Genomic DNA, 17,017 nt, shown 5'->3' on the forward strand with positions numbered 1-17,017 from the left:
GTGGCAGAACACTAGTCTTGAGCAAAAAGTGTCTAATGATGGTATCCAGGCCTTGAGTTCAAGCCCCAGGACTGGCAAAAAAAAAAATGTGCTTCTAAAGCTGATTTCATGATATAATTCTAACACAATGCCATGGGCTGATATGAACTGGGGCTCACAGAGAGAAGTTAAACTTATCTTCTCTTTATATCTACGTGCATGTAGGATTTACAAGAGGCTCCAAGAACTTCTGAAGAGAAGCCTTGAATGAAGTTATTACACAAATATGACTAATCTGCCTAGCTACTCAGGAGGCTGAGGATTGCAGTTCAAAGCCAGCCTGGGCACTAAAGTCCATGAGACTCTTGTCTCCAATTAACCACCAGAAAACCGAAAGTGGCATGGTGGTTCAAGGGAGTAGGGCAGTAGCCTTGAACTGAAGACCTCAGGAACAATGCCCAGGCCCAGAGTTCAAGTCCCAGGACCAACAAAAACAAAAAACAAAAAAAAAATATGATTAATGAACTAGGGGTACCCCAACCAAAGCCTGGTAGGGAAAGGGAACAGAAGAGTTGAGGGAGAACTTCATAGTGAATGGAAGAAGGAGTTGAGTACTTGGAACTAACTCTACTAATGAAAGACTGCCAAATAATGGAGAAGTGCTGGTCTAGGGGCAGAAGAAGGAGGCTGATCCTAGAGCCAATCTGCATCTAGTCCTCTGGTGGCAGGTGAGTGTTGATGGAGAGACATGGATTATTAGTTAAAATGGAAAGAGTCACATCATGAACCTCTAAAATATCAGGGGGCTCTGTTAACCTGGTTTGACCCCGCTGTTCGCATGCACTGAGTGCGCCCAGGACAATCCCTTTTCTTTCTTCTGAAGAGTAAACACAAGGACTTTCTGTCTTTCCTGCAATGCAGTCCCTATGGCCTTTGGGCGGCAGCTGACTTCCAGCTCTGCCAGCATGGGGGCATGGCTGAGTCCTTGCTTCATTGATTCCTGGTGGTGACACGGAATGGAATTTCAGCAGGCACAGGACTCTTTGCAATCATCAGGGCCTGAGGTTCTGGAATCCCTGCCTAGATGTCCACTGCAATAAATAAAAGAACAATATAACTCACAGTCCAAGCGATTTTAAACCAGGACCTCTCCAACTGAGTTAACACAGAAAAAGGGTTATCTCCATTTCACAAGAGATAACTTTAATTTCAGGCATCAAACCAAAGCACCACTCAATTCCACTAACAATGGCATAGGGTGAAGATGGGAGGCCACTGCCAGCATGGAATGGCCCATCCATGAACGACTGGGTCCTAAGCCCGCAGACGGCTGCTGGGGCTAGCCATGGCCTAAAGTCCCACCTTTTTTTTGTTGCTTGCAAAAAAAAAAAAAAATCCTAGTTTTTTTTTAAGTTACCAAACCTTTGTGGTAAATGTGAATGGATGCCAGCTGGATTTATCACGGCTCCACCTTCCCCAGCTAGGAGAGAATCCCGGCACAGGAAGCCAAGGCGGCCATGGAACTGAGAGCTAGAGGTGTGTGAAGGGCTCAGTACCCAAGGCCCTGCTCCATGTGCTGACTGCAGGGGGAGCTAGAGCTTTCTTCCACAGAGCTGAAGAACATGATCTCCAGGCCCCCTGGACCTGCGGCCAGGCCTCTTCTTACTTCTTCCTCCCTCTCTTCCCATCTATGTATATGCATATGCACACACACACACAGAACTCTTTTTTTTTTTTAAATAAAAGTCTGTTTGATTCTTGTTTCACCACCTGTGGTTCACCCTTCATATTTGTTTTGCTATCTTCTTTTGTTTTTTAATGGACAGGAACTGGAGTTTGAAATCAGGGCCCTGAATTGCTAGATAGATGCTCTATCACTGCACACACTATTAGCTGCTATTGTCTCGAGACTATGTATCCAAGGCTGATGTTCAAATCACAATTTTCCTAATCTCAGCCTCTTCCAGTGCTGGGATTACAGGCATGTAATACCACACCTGGCTTCACCTTTTATATTCCTCTCCCTGGTGTGCATATGTAGACACACACATGTGTACATACTACATACATGTACATATACGTACATGTCTTTTAAAATATATGTACATAGAGGTATATGTGTTTATTCATTTGTATGCCTGTTTCTCTCCCCCCCCTCTCTCCCCTCTAATATCCTTTGTTGCTCTATAGTTTGTTGTCAGCTTATCTGTTGCTTACTTGAAAGGAACCTCCTATCTTTTCTTTTCTTTTTGCCAGTCGTGGGGACTGAACTCAGGGCCTGAGCACTGTCCTTCAGCTTTCTCAAGGCTAGAACGCTAGAATTCTACCACTTGAGCCACAGCACCATTTTCAGCTTTTTTCTATGTATGTGGTACTGAGGAATCAAACCCAGGTCTTCCTGCATGGTAGGCAAGCACTCTACCACTAGGCCAAATTCCCAGCCAAACCCATCTTTCCTCTGGCTACTTTTTTTTCCCCCCCAGTCCTGGGGCTATGTGGTATTGAAGAATTGAACCTAGGGCTTTGGCTTCATGCATGCTAGGCAAGCACTCTACTAATAGGCTACACTCCCAGCTCTATTTTTTTTTTTTTGTGGGTCATGGGGCTTGAACTTGACCTGGGCACTGTCCCTGAGCTCTTCAGCTCAAGACTATCATCATACCCCTGGGCTTGGGCACTACTTTTTTAAAGTTGATTTCTAGGGGATTGAACCCACCAAGCTGCATTCCATAGCCCCTGTGGCTATATTTTTAATTCTTTGACTTGACTTTTTTTTTTCAGTTTTGTTATGGTGTTGTAGATATGGACTTCTTTCTTACTATTCTACTTGAAATTTGTTGGTATCTGTAGCTAGTATCTTCCTCAGTTCCGGGTCATTTTAACCATTATCTAGCTTCATTTTATATCTGCCTGATTCTTTTTTTTTGCCAGTCCTGGGCTTGAGCTCAGGGCCTGAGCACTGTCCTTGGACTTTCTCAAGGCTAGAGCTCTACCACTTGAGCCTCAACACCACTTCCGGCTTTTTTCTATGTATGTGGTACCGAGGAATCGAACCCGGGTCTTCGTGCATGCTAGGCAAGCACTTTAACCACTAGGCCAAACTCCCGGCCCCATCTGCCTGATTCTTGCTCTCTGATTCTGGGTCCTAATCAGGCAGATGTTACGTTATCTTTTGTAACTGTACTGGAAACTGAACTCAGGAACACATTTGAGCCAAATGACAGTCCACTCTTTATGTTTATTTTGTTGTAATTGTTATTTTTTTACTTTTGTATTGTTAGTATAAAGATGATATACAGAAGGGTTATAGTAGCATAATGGTAATGGCTATCTTCTTTTTGGCAACGTCACTCCTTGCCTCATTGTTGTTATTTTTGAGACATGGTCTTATTATGTAGCCTTGACTTTTCTTGAACTCACAAACCTCCTGCCTCAGCTTCCCCAGTGCTGTGATTACAGGTATATTCCACCATGCCTGGCTTACCCTCAAAGCTGTATTTTCCTTCCTTCCTTCCTTCCTTCCTTCCTTCCTTCCTTCCTTCCTTCCTTCCTTCTTTCCTCTCTCTCTCTCTCTCTCTCTCTCTCTCTCTCTCTCTCTCTCTCTCTCTCTCTCTCTCTTTCTCTCTGCCATTCTTTCTTTTTTTTGTTGAGACTGGGACTCAAGCTCAATAACTGATGCTTTGCTCATTGGCTGGCACACTACCAACTGAGCCAAGCCTCCAACCCCCAGAGCTGTATTTTTCTAAGATTATTTCTGGACGTTTTTTCCAGCTCTATCTTCCTGTCTGCTGATTCTATTAGCTCTGGCATCCAGTTGGCTTTTAAACCCATTTATTGAGTTTCCAGTCTCAGTTATTATATTTTTCATTTCTAGAAGTTATTTTTAGTTCCTTTTTTTGCCAGTCCTGGGCTTAGCTCAGGTCTGAGCACTGTCCTTGGACTTTCTCAAGGTTAGAGCTCTACCACTTGAGCCTCAGCACCACTTCCAGCTTTTTTCTATGTATGTGGTACCGAGGAATCGAACCTGGGTCTTTGTGCATGCTAGGCAAGCACTCTACCACTAGACCAAACTCCCAGCCCTTTAGTTCCTCTTTTAATATGCTTGGGTGTTCTTTAAATTTTCTTTTCTCTGCTCATAGTTCAAGCTTGTCTTTTTTTTTTTAATGGACCAGAGACGCATACAATTGGATAAGTAGTAATCATTGGTCTGTAGTTCTCTGTCATTGCTGGACATGGATTGCTTGCTTTCTATAGAAAGATATATGCATATTTGTAAAAGAGTGTAACGAAGAATTATACTCTTGCCACCCTAACAGCTATGAGATCTATCTATCTGCACCTCCCATTCGACAGCTCCACTTTCTCCTTTTTACATTCAAAATTAATATTTTCTGCCTCCCTTCCTTCCTCTCTTTCTTTTGTGCTGGCCCTGGGGCTTGAACTCATCACCTGGGCACTATTACCTGCCTTTTATTTGCTCAAGAGTAGCTAGAACTCTACCACCTGGGCTGCAGCTCCACTTTCTGCTTTTTTCTGGTTAAGTAGAGTTTTCTGAATTTCCTACCTGGGCTGGCTCTGAAATGAGATCTGAAGATCTCAGCCTCTTGAGTAGCTAGGATTACACAATTGAGTCTCCAGCGTCTGGATGTTTTTCTGGTTTATCAAATACATATGGTCTAAATATATTGTTCATTAAATATCATTTCTTAGCTTATAGAAAGGATATTATGGCATATATAACCCACTAATATTTTTTTTTTGTGCGTCACGGGTCTTGAACTCGGCCTTGAACTGTCCCTGAGCTCTTCAGCTCAAGGCTACCACCCTACCCTTCAGTCAAGCCCCAATCCCATTTTCTAGAGGTTAATTGGAGATAAGAGTCTTAGGCCCTTTTGTGCCCAGGCTGGCTTTGAACCTTGATCCTCAGATCTCAGCCTCCTGAGTAGCTAGGATTACAGGCATGAGCCACTGGGCCCAGCTTCACTACTACCTTTTTGTGTACAATGCTGGAATTTGAACTCAGGATGGCATGCTTGCTCAGCAGGCATTCCATTCCTTGAGCCATGGCGCCCTTCTCACCATCACATTGATTAGAAGTTATATATATTTTTGTATTTTTACACAATATTCCACTGTGAGACTATTCTATGAGAACATTTTTTCATTCTTCTATTAATAAGTGTTTTTGTTGTTTCTTAATTTTTTTCCTACTGTTAACAGTCTGGCTATGAATATTCTTGTATCTGTTGCTTAATAAATATGATCAGAAATTTCTACCAGGTTGTTGTATGTGTTATAGGTTGTAGTTAGTACATATCAGCAAAGTTACAGGCTAGCTTCTGGTCTAGGCTTGCTAAACCTCTGTTAGAATCAGGGAAGAGCTTGTAGTTTTGGTTGTTAATAGTTTGAATCTTATCCTATTTATGTCAAATTTTAACAGGCTAATACAAATTTCATTTTTAAATAATTGTTACAGAGGCTGTGAATTTGGTCTAACAATAGAGAGCTTGCCTAGCTGCATGAAGACCCGGGTTCGATTTCTCAGTATCACATACTTAGAAAAGCTGGAAATAGTGCTGTGTCTCAAATGTAGATCTCTAGCCTTGAGGAAAAAGCTGAAGGACAGTGCTCAGGCCCTGAGTTCAAGCCCCAACACTGACAAAAAAAAAAAATTGTTACAGCTTCACCAGAAATATATAAGAAATCCTGGTGACTCATATTCTGTCCAACACTTGAAATTATTGGATTTTTTACAATTTGCCAATCGAATGGGCAAACATTGGTATCTCATTATAGTCTTCATTTGCATTTCCTTGGTTACTAGTAAGTTTAACACACACACACACACACACACACACACACACACACACACACACACACACACACACAGAGTACGTTTCCTGTAAGAATTCTCTGCTCATTTATCTTTGAACATTTTTTGGTAGTGCTTGGCTAAAATACAGAGTCTTACTGAGTGCCCAGTTATTCAGGGAAGCATTATTTCTGAGTGTGCCTATAAGGATGTGTCTGGTTGAGGTGAACATTTGCCTCATAGAATGTTCCCTCCAGTGAGTCTGGATATTCTCTCTTTCCCTTCCTTCTTCTCTCCCTCTCTCTTTATCTCTCTCTTATGTATGTATTGATCCATCCATACATCCATCCATACTCAAACACACACCCAGTCATACACATACACAGAGCCTGATATCCTGGAGGTCTAGACTAATACAATTCATACATTTCGCATTTGAGGGAATGGAGGCATGGCTCAAGTGATAGAACTCTGCCTATTAAATGTGATTTCCTAAATTCAAACTCCAATAGTCTCCAAAATAAGCCTTTTTTTTTTTGATTGGTCATAGGTCTTGAACTCAAGGCCTGAGTACTGTCCCTGAGCTCTTTGTGCTCAATGCTAGTGCTTTACCACTTGAGGCCTTTTGGCAGTTAATTGGAGATAAGAGTCTCACAGACTTTTCTGCCTGGACTGGCTTCAGTTGTGATCTTCTGATCTCAACCTCCTGAGTAGTTAGGATTACAGACATAAGTGAATGGCATCCAGCAGAAAACTTTTACATTTGTCAATTAATTAGTGTGTGTGTGTGTGTGTGTGTGTGTGTGTGCGAGCATGCATATGCACATGCTAGTACTGGGGCTTGGACTAGGGTTTTTTTCTGCCCAAACTTGCCACTCTACCACTTGAGTTATACTTCTATGATCAGTTATTTAATTCATTAACCCATTCCAACTGGAGTTGAGTTGTACATGATGTGAAGTAGGGATTCAATTATTTTTCCAAATGGATAATCCCTCCCCCTTTCCTACTAATCTGCCATGCATTCTGTCATACATCCAATTTCCATCTGCACATCTGCTTCACTGATCATTTTGATTCTCAGAGCCAGCACAAAATAATGGTTGGTCCTATTGCTGTTTCTTTGTCCCAAGTCCCAAGAAGTGATGGAGCAAATTGTACCTCTTCAGTCATTTTCAAAAGTATTTAGAGCAATTAATGAAATCTCTTAGGCTCCAGTATGAAGATTTTAGTAACATCCCAAATTACAAGCAACCTGGATGCTTGGAGATGGGGATAAAGGTATTTTTTTCAGGTCGGTTGCAGAAAATGTACAAAATGAAATATTTCCTTATATTCAAAAACAAGGACATTTACACATATCTCTGGGTTTGTGAAGGACCCAGAAGTCAACTTGAAGAGGTTATGTTGGGCCAAAAATTGGGGAAATAGAGCATAAGTAGAAATGAAGTCGAGCATTAAAGATACATTTTTTAAATGGCTGTGAGTTTGGCCATCAGCAAGCGGGCCATGGGTACTTCTCCCCCTGGCCTGCCCATTACGTAACATGTCAGGAGCTGCATGTGGGCAAACTAATCAGTGACAGGAATAGCCCCAGGAAATAATGACCTTTTTTTTTTCCTTGAGATTTGCAGAAGTGGAAAGCATCTTATGACTATGTAATTAGGATCAGATGAACATAGTCTGGCCAACTCATCAGTCTGTGGTCACCACCCGCCTGGAAGAAGCCTGCAAGTCTGGGAATACCCACTTCTTATATAAAGCACCCCCAAATCCTGCAAGGTGAGCTTTGTGACAAGAGTTCTGTATCTTCTGGTTTAGCTGGCTGTTTTAAATAGAGTCACCTTGTTTCCTTCAGCACCTCGCCTCTCCATTTAATTGGCCTGTCATGTTGTAAGCAGCTGGACTTGAGTCCAGTAGTAGAAGAGTGTCAAATATTAAATATGGTTCTAATTACACCTTTTTAAAAAAAAAAAAAAGAAGTCCTTAGCTGGACATTGTGGCTCACACCTGTAATCCTAGCTACTCAGGAGGCTGAGATCTGAGGATCACGGTTCAAAACCGGCCTGGGCACTAAAGTCCATGCAACATCTCCAATTAACCACTAGAAAACTGGAAGTGGTGCTGTGGCTCCAGGGGTTCCTTGAGCTGTCCTTTGAGGTCAGGGACAGTGCCCACCCCTTACTGATCATATGACATGCAATAATAGGGTATACAGGAAAGTTTATCTTAAATGTTCTGTTTGTTTTTGTTTCTAACAGGGTCTCACTATGCTGTATAGATCAGACTAGGCTCAAACTTCTGAGTGAAAGTGATCATCCTGCTTCAGCTTCCCATGTTGCTGAAGATATAGGTGTCTTCTGATATGTGTGGCTTATAGGTGTGCCTGTGTGTGTGTGTGTGTGTGTGCCTGTGTGTGTGTGTGTGTGTGTGTGTGTGTGTGCCAGTCCTGGGGTTTGAACTCATAGCCTGAGTATTGTTTCTTAGATTTCTGCTCAAGGCTGGCACTCTGCCACTTGAGCCATAGCTCATCTGATTTGTGTGTGTGTGTGTGTGTGTGTGTGTGTGTGTGTTTAATCAGAGATAAGAATATCATGGACTTTCTTGCCCTGGCTGGCTTTGAACCCCTTGATCCTCAGTTCTCAGCCTCCTGAGTAGCTAGGATTATAGGGGTAAGCCACCAATGCTTGGCATTGCTTATAGATTTTATTTTTTTGCCGGTCCTGGGCTTGAGCTCAGGGCCTGAGCACTGTCCTTGGGCTTTCTCAAGGCTACAGCTCTACCACTTGAGTCTCAGCACCTCTTCGGGCTTTTTCTATGTATGTGGTACCAAGGAATTGAACTTGGGTCTTTGTGCATGCTAGGCAAGCACTCTACCACTAGGCCAAACTCCCGGCCCTGGCTTTATCATTTTTAATCATATTTTCAATAGAAAAATCAACTAAGGCACCTAAACTGTCATACTTTTTGATGGACACTTTGATGAGTCTGTCTTTGCATGTATATAATTTTCTACCTCTAATTTTTCTCCCAACCTTTGACACTGTGCTCAAATACTCCCTTTAAGTAGATTCTTTACTTCTTTTAGAATACACAGGTCTGGCTATTTTCCCTAGACTCTAAAAGTATCCTGTGGAGGTCGGGGGCTTGGTTCAGCAGAAGAGCCCTTGCCTGGCAAGTGCAAGGTCCTGGGTTCGGTCCCTGGCTCTGGAAAAAAAAAAGCTATAAAAGTATCCTGTGTATAGAGGCTCATCTTCAAAATTTATGAAAAATTTTAAGACAAGACAACAGAACACTAAAAAAAAGAGTGAGGTCCCCCTAAGTTGGGGTTCTGTATGATACAGCTCAAACTCCTTTATTCCTTGGATGGGTGTTATGTCTAAGGTAAGCCTATTTGATCAATCCTTGTGTCTCAACAGGCTAACAAGATAATAGGTATAGTCAATAAATGGTTGTTGAATGAACAAGTGAAAATTACATTAAGTATTCTCTTTTCTTTCTTATCTTTTTTTGTTGATCACAGGACTTGAACTCAGGGCTTTAGTTTTCTCTGTCTGTGTCTCTGTCTCTCTTTTGTGTCAGTACTAGAGTTTGAATTCTGAGTCTGGGTGTTCTTTTAGCTTTTTTTCTTTTCAAGGCTAGCATTCTACCACTTCAACCACAGCTCCATTTCTGGCTTTGTCGTGATTTATTGGAGATGAGCCTCACAGACTTTCCTGGCTGGCTTCAAGCCACGATCCTCAGATCTCAGCCTTCTGAATAGCTATGATTTTAGGTGTGAGTCACTGGCACCCAGCTAGGCTCTCCATTTTCACTGTAAGATGCTTTCCAGTTTCAGTGGTTTAATTAACAACTTTCCCCCACCCCATACCCACACAGACACATTCACAGACACAGACACATGACACAGACACACATCTGAAGCAAAGCTGTGGCTCAAGTAGTAGAGCACTAACCTTGAGTGTAAAAGCTAACGGACAGTAGTATCCAGGCCCAGGTTTCAATCCCAGAACTGGCAATAAAAACAAAATAGTATTCGAATGGATGAAGTGTGGTGGTGCCTGCGAACTTCCTACTGTGTGGCTGTTCTTACCCTACACTGGAAGTGAGCTATTTCTGTCTGTGGTGAAGAACGTTCCTGGGGCTATTTTCTCCTGTATCCGCGGTGGGCTGCATGGACCCCGGGCTGGGAATCTCCAGAACTTTAGTGCATGATTGAAGGATGTTGAAGTGATCTCAAAGGAGACAGGCTAGTTGATCAATCTGCTAATCTCCCACTAGATAGATTTCTCCATTTCCCCTGGGAGAAGGGCCCTCCAAATCCTTTTATGCCATTTATGTTATGTGACATCTTTAAACACCTTCCTGGGGAAAGGGTGAAGGCTTAGTTCCCAGTTCTTGATTTCTGGGGCCTGTGGCTTCTACTTTGTGGGTCCCAGATTGCTCTGCACATGAAGGAGGCATTGGAATAACTCAACTAGACAAGTAGTAGAGCCCTAGCCTTGAGAAAGCCCAAAGACAGAGGTCAGGCCCTGAGTTCAAGCCCTGACCCCCCCCACAACAACAACAAAAAGAGTCTCATGGACTTTCATACCCCGGCTGGCTTCGAACCCCAATTCTCAGAACAGCTCATCTAGAGAGATGAGCAGGCTCTCCCAAACCCCTACTTAACCACCTCAAGTTTTCGATACCAGGCCGAGGTGCAGGAAGACAGAACAGGGTTTAAAGCATGCACCCCACTCCCACGCTCACCCCAGCTTTCCCACGCCTGAGGCCGCCGTGTGCCCTCCCGCCCACCCTTGAAAAGTCAGCATCCCGAGCCAGCTGCCCTTCCCCTCCCTCGGCCCCTCCCCCCGCGGCTTCCCCGGAGCCGACCCCTCCCCCCCATTACAGCATCGCCCTGGGCGCCAGGACGGATTCGAGCCAGGGACTGCTGCAGTCGGCTCCCGCCTCTCCTCGGGGCTCCCGCAGCCTGTGCCCGCCCGGCTCTGCGGTCCCGAGCGGGGCTCCGGACAGTCCCCCGCCCCCTCGCCATGGCACAGCCCCTGGCCCTGGGCCCAGGGGGCGAGGGGGGAGCCCGCCAAGGCGGCGGGGCTGGAGGGGTTCTCCGTGCACCCCGGGGATGCCTCAGCTGTGCGGACTGTGGGTGGGGGACGCCTGCCAGCGGCTGTGAAGCCCGGCACAGCGCCCCATCCTGGCAGGGGTGGAACCGAATGGGGGTGTCCCTTGAACCGAGATCGGGAGAGCTGAAGTCGGGGAGCAGACGCGGAAAGCCCGGAGGACAGGCTCATAAGGGGGCAGGCCCGGAGAGGGGGCGCCGAGCGTGACACTCGGGGTGCGATGGCCCCTCGGCGGGGCCCGAGACCTTGCCAGTGAAGCTATGTGACTGCGTCCCCCTCCCCGGGCTCAGGTTCCTCAGCCTCGGTCGCCTGGTGCGTGGCTGAGTCGCCGCCAGTGCGGGTCCCGGGGTCCCCCGCCCCCAGCCACCCCGTGGATGCTGGCCCGGAGCTCCCGGCCAGGGGGGTGGGGATCTCATCGCACTCCGAAGCTGGGCCTCCCCGGCGCGGTCGCTCAGCGCGGCGGGAGCTGTTCGGGGACTCCGCGGGCGCCCGCGGGCGGCGACCTCGGCCCCCCGGGTCCGGTGCGGAGGCGGAGAGCGGCCCCCACCCGCTCGCTCCCCGGCTCCCGGGCTCCCGGCTCGGCCGCCCTGCGCGGGGGCGGGGGCGGGGGCGGAGCGCGCGGGCGGGATCCCCCCGCCTCCCCTTCCTGGTCCCCGGGAAATCCAGCCTCCGCGGCTTGGCCGCCTCCCGCGCCCGCGCCCGCAGCCGCTCGGCGCTCGCTCGGGGCTCCGCAGCCGGTGCGGCCCCTCCGCTGGGGGCTCCGCAGTGCCGGGTCCCGGAGCCCGCCCGCCCGCCGCAGCGTCCCCGGCCCCGGGCCGCCGGCACCATGTAACCCGGTCGGAGCCCGAGCCGGGCCAGGTAAGCCGCCGCCGCCGCCGCGAGCCGTGGGGACCGGGCCGCGCTCGCCGCGCCCTCCGCAGCGCGCCCCAGGCCCGGCCCCGCCGCGGCCTCGGCGCCGCCCCCGCCCCGGGCTCCAGCGCACTGGGCTCGGGGCCCGGGGAGGACGAAGGGGCCGAGCGCGGGGGCCCGGGCCGCCGCCCCCCTCCCCGGCCTGGAGGCTCGCGGGCCTGACCGGAGGGACGGGCGGGCACCACGCGGACCGGCCCTCCCCGCCCGGCCCCCGAGAGGCCCGCCGGCCCCCGCCCAACTCCGGCCCCGCTGGAGGCTTGGGAGGGAGTAGCCGGCTGGTCGTGGGGTGGGGTGGGGGGGGAAGTCGTGATGTTGGGGCGATCGGGAGAGAAGTTTCCTCCGCCGATGTGCGTGTGTGTGAGTGTGAGTGTGAGTCACCGTGTGGGGCTCTGCGTGATTGTGTGCGCGCGTGCAGTCCGCGTGTGCGGCGAGGGCGGAGGAAGGCACTGTACATGGATCTGCCGACATGTGTGCGGGGGTCACCGTGTGAATGGGTGAATGGCTGCGTGTGCGCCCATGTGACCGTCTCTTGTGAGTGGGTCCCGCTGTGTGTGTGTGTGTGTGTCCGCGCGTGAGGATGTACCTGAGCAAGGTTCACTTGCAATCGCTACCGCTGGCTTCCACCCTCCCTCCCATTCCTGATGGGATGTGCAGCGCTCTCCTTTAGGGATTCCTCATCCTGGACTCAGATCCGAGCTTCACAGCTCCCCCACCGCCTTGGTCTCCACTGTCACCCGCCGCCTTGTGCTTCTCTGGTTGTGTCCTTCCTACATGGGGGGTCTCTGCTGGTGGTGGGCCTGGAGTGAGGGAATGAGCTTGTGATGGTGAACCCTGTACCTTCCTCTGCTTCTTGGGGAGCTTGTATCATCTCAGTATGGTTCACCAAAGGCCTTTCAAGCCAACGTGCCAAGGAGGCTAGGTGTCAGTCATTGGAGCAGGTGGCTTTACTCAAGAGTTCTAAGTCCTAAACTTCAAGTTCTGGGTCACTGGTTTACAGCTGGGCCTGTACAAAGCTCCTTGAAGTAATAATAATACCGCTGTGCTCCTAGATCAGCCCAGGACTTTAGGGAAAAAATACTCCTGTCTCAACACTTTTCTTTTTGGAAGGAAGGCAAGGCAGGTGTTTGGGCTAAGCCAACACTCAACTGTTGTTGTTGCTGCTGCTGCTCCTTCTCCTTCTTTTCCTCCACCACCACCTCCTCCTCCTCCTCTTCTTATTCTTCCTACAAAAGCAGCCATTTCACATGGTTCCACCTAAATATAATGCCAGTTTACATATGAGGATGTTGAGGCTTGAGAGATGAATTGCATTTCATTGCAAATCAGTGGGGGTAAAAAAATCTCTCACCCAGTTAGTTCATTTTGGTGACCCAAGGAACCCAGCCAGGCCACGGTTAGAGAGTGCTTACTCTTGGGTGTGCTCTCTCACACTGGGGCCACTGCCCTCTACCTCTGCCCAGTGTTCCCCAAATGCTAGGGCTACTTCTGTACCCAGCTGCCACTGCCTAAAAGGGAGAGAGGAGAAGAGAGGAGAGAAGGGAGGGAGAGGCTTCGTGAGTTGGCAGTGAATCAGGGTCTAAAAAGGGAGCTGGGAGGGCTAGGGTGGCAGGTGTTTCTAAAAGGAACATGAACATGGGATGAACGGCCTCGGATGCAGCCCCCACACCTCTCCCCACTGCCCCACTGATCTGGCAGCCAGTGCCCACTGCCTTTTGTGCCAGGGGGCTCACATCCAAGGAGTGAGCTTGTATGGAAATACAGAACGATGGCCAGGGAGGAACCATGCAAGTGACTTGGACCAACCTCTTAATTACAAATTGGGGACTCTGCCACCAGAGAAGGGAGGGGACATACTCAAGGTCATACAATGAACTTAGGGGTTCCCTGGTCTTAGATCAAGAACTTTCCAACTCTCCATGTTGCTTGCTATTCCTGAACTCACCACCCCCATTAGACTGAGTGCTAGGTAACTGGGGGTGGGTGGGGAGGATGAATGCTCAATATGTCTTAAGTCTATAAATCCTTCCACCTGGGACTCCTTTGTAGAAAGAGGAAACTGCACATATTCTTGGGAATGGAGATGCCAGGCTAGAGCCACCATAGAGGTAGATTTTAACCTGTCTTAGCCCCCACTGCTGAGGGGCTAGAGATGCTGCAGGCCCAACCTCAGACTTTCTCCCGTGTCAGTGCCTTGCTTTCAGCAGCTGCCTGGCACCTTTTGTCTCTTCCAGCTGATGCTGGGGCTTTAGAGGGCTGACCTTATTTTCCTTCTTCCTACCCAGTTTTGGATACATTTTGCCTGTATTCAAGCTGACATTTTCTTACCTTGTTGGGCTTCTGATGTGTATGAAACTTCTGGGTCTTCTCTGGTTTTGGGAGGATCTGTAGTTCTAAGCCCTTTCTGATGAATCTTTGAGGCGTTTAGGGCAGATGATAAGCATGCATAATTGTCCCCATTTTATGGGTGAGGCAACCACAGTTCTGAATTTCCTATTCAGTTGGGTTTTAGGTTGTTGGAATGAGGATGAAAGGAGCAAATAATAACAGAAGCTTCTGGAGACCTATTCCAGTGCCTTCCCATCTCCACAGTCAGGAAACCTTCCCAGATTCTGATTTCATTCGTACTTGGTGGAGTCAAAGCTTTGTCTCTCGGTGGGGGGGGGGTTGGAATAACAGCTGTGTACCCTCCACTATGCACTCATTATATCTCAATTCCTTCTTTATCCATCCCCCCCCCCAACCAAGTCTGAAGGCTGCTGGCTCAGCAGGCCTCCTGCCGTCTGGGGAGTCTGGGTTTGAGCTGGGGTGAGGCAGTGGCACTATCGTTATGGTAACGAGATGCCAGCTCATCGCTGCTAATAACTTGCCAGGCCCCTGGGCTCAGCGCAGTGTGCCTTCCCACCAGCCCTTCTTCCCAAGTCACAGACAGAAAAAGTGAGGCTGGAAGGGAAGAGCCTGGGAGAAGGGAGGAGGGTGGATAGTCTTTTACTAGGGATTGTAGCTAGAGAGCCAGGGGAAAGGAAGAGAGGGTTACTTGGAACCTGGTTTATGGCTATGGTTACATAGGATTATGTTTGATTGCATGGGCTGTTAGCATGTGAATACACTGAGAACATATGTGTGCAAGTGTAAACTTGTATGGGCTAGCTCACATGTTCATGTGCTTTTACACAGCAGCCCACAGGCAAGCATGCTTTCCATCACTGGAACACGAGAGTGCATGAATGCTGTCTCTACCATCTGCACAGAAGGCATCCCAAGGAATCTGGGTTTGTGGGGGTGTCCAGGTATGTGGGTGGGGATGTGATCTTTTTTCCTGAGGCAGCTTCAAAGTGTCTTGTTAACAAAGGGACAGAATAGTCCCCAGGGTTCTTCCTTCTAGTTAAGAGCTCAGAATGGGAGTGGGCTGGGGACAGTGCGTGTGTGTGTGTGTGTGTGTGTGTGTGTGTGTGTGTGTGTGTGTGTGTTAGGGGGAAGCTCTCAGTTTCCAAAGATTTCTGTCTCTGTGCCCTTTGAGCTGGGGTAGCCCCTGCCCCCCACATTCTTGGTTCTTTCTCATCGTCTCCTCTTCCTGTGTGTAAATATTAAAGAGCTGAGCCTGCAGGGCTGATGTAGACATGGGGAGAGAATGAAATTAAAAAGGATTCCCTCGCCCCCACCCCGATGCCCCCGCCCCACAGTCCCCCGCTCCTGCTTCCTCCCCTCTCCCCTCCCTTCAGTGCTTCCACATGTCTCTCCTCCCCCCCAGTCCAGATGGAAGCTGGCTCCTTCAGAAAGGGGGCTCAGAACAGGGTGTGGGGAGCTACCTCTCTCAGTCTCCCCCCAGCACATCTGCCTACAGGGCTTGGAGCCCCCACGTGAGTATTTCTTTTATTTTGGGGGTGGTGGTGGTGAAGAAGGAAAGTGTTTTTTAGAACCAGCTGTGAGTGGCATTGAGAGGCTGAAAGGAGGTGGGTGGGGTCCTATCTCTAGGCTCTCTCAGGGAAGCTCTGGTTCTGGGCTTCTTTTCTCCATTGGGACACACAGGGAAGGGAGGGGTATCAGGTGCCCTCGGCGGATGTAAGTGAGTGTGGGAGGGGGGAAGGGGGCTCTGTGGTGGAGAGTGTGGAGGGGTTAGCCTGTTCCCTTTTGCTCCTTCCTTCTAGCTGATAGGATTCTGGCAGCCCAGCCTGGCTGTTGCCAGGAGCTGTCCTGAGTGCTGAATAGGACTGTCCGGTGTCCCTGTGTCCCTTCTTCTGGAGCTGTCCCGAGTGCTGAACAGGGCTACATTCTGGTGGATGATGGAAAACCAGCCGGCAATGCTGAGGGTTCATTAGAAAAATTCTCCCCCATGACCCACTTTCCAAGGGCAGAGTCCCTGGATAGAAATATAAATTCTGGGGTCTCTCCTGGGGGTTTGTTAGCGGCATTTGGGAAGGGAGCTCCCATCTCCTTGTTTGAGTTCACTCCTCTCTTTCAAAACTCATCCTGTTAGTATGAGGCTAGGGATGAGGGAGTGAAAATGTGGCTGTGAGGTCTTTGGAGATCATATTTAGTGAAATAAGATTAGGGGTACTGCAGGGCATTGGTGGCTTGCACCTTAACCCTAGCTACTCAGGAGGCTGAGATCTTAGGATCATGGTCCCAAGCCAGCCAGGGCAGAAAAGTCCCTGTGAGACTCTCACCTCCAATTAAAAACTGGAAGTGGCACTGTGGCTTAAGTGGTAGAGCACTAGTATTGATCACAGAGAGGCTCAGAGACAGCGTCCAGGCCTGAATTCAAGTCCCACAACTGCCCCCACCCCCCAAAAGATTAAGTGTTCAGGCCCTAAGTTCAGGCCCCAGGACTGGGGTTTTGGGTTTTTAGGGGTACTGTCCTCAGCCTTTCTTCTACTGCCTAGAAGTTTAAGGCTCAAGCATTTGTGACTTAAGAGAGCTGGGAGTTTTCAGGTCAGGCCTGAGGTGGCTAAAGCTTAGTAGCTGAGGATAATGTGACCACTTGGTATCCCCGCCCCTGATCACTGCACTTGACAAGGATCCTGAAACATTCTGGAAGCTGGTCTTGTGCCCATCTCTAGCCTCAGCTCAGGACAGCATTTGGGAGAGACTTGTTGGGGAGGAGGATTTCTAAGCAAAGGATTCAAGGAGTGGGTGGGGTTGTTCGGTGCCATGGAGAAGAGACGGAGGAGGCTACTGGAGACAGGGCAGTGGGAAAAAA

The 17,017-nt window shown here is 48.7% G+C and overlaps 1 protein-coding gene across 2 annotated transcripts in view; it reads left to right on the forward strand.

Annotated features, from left to right (window-relative positions):
* The first annotated feature begins 11,668 nt into the window (after nucleotides 1-11,668).
* Dlgap3 (DLG associated protein 3) overlaps nucleotides 11,669-17,017 on the forward strand; it is a 63,660-nt gene continuing 58,311 nt past the window's right edge. Inside the window, exon 1 of one of the 2 annotated variants that reach the window (XM_090335268.1) lies at nucleotides 11,669-11,769. The gene's annotated coding sequence lies outside the window, so the exon portion shown is untranslated. Of the gene's footprint in view, nucleotides 11,770-15,323; nucleotides 15,678-17,017 lie in introns of those variants that run through there. The other variant, XM_090335269.1, reaches the window with a different exon arrangement.

Source organism: Megascapheus bottae, chromosome 6 (genome assembly GCF_031878675.1).
Source record: "Megascapheus bottae isolate mThoBot1 chromosome 6, mThoBot2.hap1, whole genome shotgun sequence".
Lineage (NCBI taxonomy): Eukaryota > Metazoa > Chordata > Mammalia > Rodentia > Geomyidae > Megascapheus > Megascapheus bottae.